This window comes from Nestor notabilis, unplaced genomic scaffold (genome assembly GCF_000696875.1).
Source record: "Nestor notabilis isolate BGI_N333 unplaced genomic scaffold, ASM69687v1 scaffold4705, whole genome shotgun sequence".
Lineage (NCBI taxonomy): Eukaryota > Metazoa > Chordata > Aves > Psittaciformes > Psittacidae > Nestor > Nestor notabilis.
In genome coordinates, this window is record NW_009930588.1 from 144,073 (window position 1) to 146,740 (window position 2,668).

A 2,668-nucleotide genomic window follows, 5' to 3' on the forward strand; every position below is an offset into this window, starting at 1 on the left:
ATGAGCAGGGTACACAGGGTATCAGAAAGTGGATTAAGTGCATGTCTTGGGCTTTCAATCACACAGACAATCCTGGGGAAAGTCCAGAACAAGTGCTCTTCATGTAAATTGCCAGGAAGGGGGGAAATGTACCCCTTCCTGGAAGGCATATTGTCGAGAGTGCCAAAACTACTATAAAAAGTAATAAAAGGGAGAAAGACAAAGAAGAAAGGGGAAAAAAAAAAAACAGCAAACAAAAATAAGCTATAGAGCATTTTGAATTACTAGGTACATAGAACAGTTGGAGAATGATACAGGTATGGCAGGCATTTATAAAGAGGGAACAAAATAGTGTCAATCAGGAAAGTTCTTCTGATTAAGAAATACCACAAGCTACACTATGTCTACACTGGTGTTTAATGCAAATTAAACAATCCACTTGAATGAAATATGGATTTAAGCTCACTTTCCTAAAAGACATTATGGGGGCAAGACCTAACATAAATACACAAAAAGAGAACAGCCAAGATAAGGACAGCATTAGTGTGGTGAAAGACACTACTGAGCTAGTTGGTTGCAGGCCAAGAATTTGTATTACAGAAGGCCAATCTTGAAACAGTGTAAAAGTACCAGTTTATAGACATCAGTTCTGGAAGGCATGGGAATCCAATTTTTTAATGAGCACAAATATTGTATATATCCTTCAGCTATCAAAGCGAATGGGATCTCCGCATACGCTTTTGCTGCCTGTGAAGTGCAAGTACATGACAGCTTATAGGCAGACACAGCAATCAGACAGCATGCAGCTGCCACAGAGATGTTGAAAGAATAGCTGCTTTCCACAGAGCAGAGAGTATCTGATTTCCATATTCTGCACTTCAGCACTGTGCATTTCAGTCAAAAGGAGATGATCTAGTACATATGTTAGTGGATGTCTATTTATTTTGAGTCCTCTACTGTGCTAATCACCAAGGGGCACATTCATTACTAATGCTTGCTGCCAATGTGTTCAGCATACAAATTCTTTAAGACTGTCTCCACTAAGAAGGCATAACCTGGATTTCCTGGTTAAATTGACTAAGCACTGAGATTGTCTCTTGAGTCTCAAAATGTGTACTAGTTTTCTTAAAGACCCTGTGCCTGGAAATAGATGAGAAAGTGAGAATTTCACTCTGCTCATTTGTGGTTCTAGAAAAAAAACTTGAATATCAGATGGATAAGTTGTGAAGAGTCTGGTATACAGAGACAAAGCAAAGAAAATCCAAGATTCGTTATGATGTTTCAAGTCTCAAAACTGTGAGGGGCTGATTTGGAAACCAGTAACAAGCTTGTCATCTCCAGAAAAGTAAATAAAACTGTACTGAAGCAAAGCAGAATCAAAAGCTTGTGGATTTTACTGACAACCTGTAATTTATCTCGGGAAAAATAAGTTTCAAACCACTTTTGTTTATGTTTTAGAGAAAAGATTTTATAACTTTACTAACATGAAACTGTGCTTATTCAGGCAAATATTTGGTGTATTTTGATGTCCCTTTCCATCTAACCTATTGACAATAGTATCTATCCCTTAGAACAGCCCAGTTTTGGGGACTTTACCTCTCATATTTATGAGGAAGAAGAAAACACTTCAGATGTAGAATTCAATGAAAGTATCAGTTTTGATATGAAAGTAATAATGATAACCATTCGTAAGAATGATTAATGGTGAATGGATTATGTGTTATAGTCAAGCAATGGCTGAATATTTGGAAGATTGTTCCTATACCTCTAATTTTTACAAAATGTTTGCATGAATGACTGTGGGGTAAAAAAAGGTGTCCTTACATGGGAAATTTATTCTTTCCTTTCTAAAAGCGTACTGCTCAAAATATTTCAATCACCTATTCAGAGACTAGCACCTGCTATTAACCTATGCAGCTTGTTAAAGATGTAATACAACGTATGTAAAGATGTTCCATTATCAATCAGTCCATTATTGACTGTTCTGATATGTAGTCTACCTAAAATTATATTCATTACTGATGCATTTTTTTTCCCTCTGGTAAATAACGGAGTGAAAAAAAAATAATGGAAGGAAAGAAACTGTGTCTATGCTACAGTGTTACAAAGAAAAGCTTTCATGTAAGAACTGATCACAGATGGTGAATTTCCATCTACCAGCACCTGGAGACAGGCCTAACAGAAATGGCAAAATGAGGAGCTGGATCATAAGTGCTTGAGTTCCAATTCAAATTTGTCAATGTTTTTATTAATTATTTCAGTGGTTTTAATTTTAGTAAAAAGAATAAAATGCTGAGCAATTGCTAACCTGAGAGGAAGAAAAGATTGTGACACAGGAAGAATACACATAAGGAAGAACAGATAATAAAGTAGATATCTTTATTTTCAGATTAAAGCAACATTTAAGACATCAGAATTTTGTGTGGGATGGCAGGATTCCCATCTACAATTAGCATGCTGTCTAGAAGAACTTGGCACCTCCAGTATTCCCATGGATTTCTGGTCAAATCACACTATTCATAAATGTAAGCTCCACACTAATTTTTCAATCAATCAGCTTCATTAGAACAGTTTTAATTTACAAGGACACTTTGAAGATTCAGGACCAAATTAATTTGTGATAAAGTGCCATTCCCTGAAGACACTGGAAGTGTGCCTGGTCTTAATAATGGTGAATATGATTCACCAT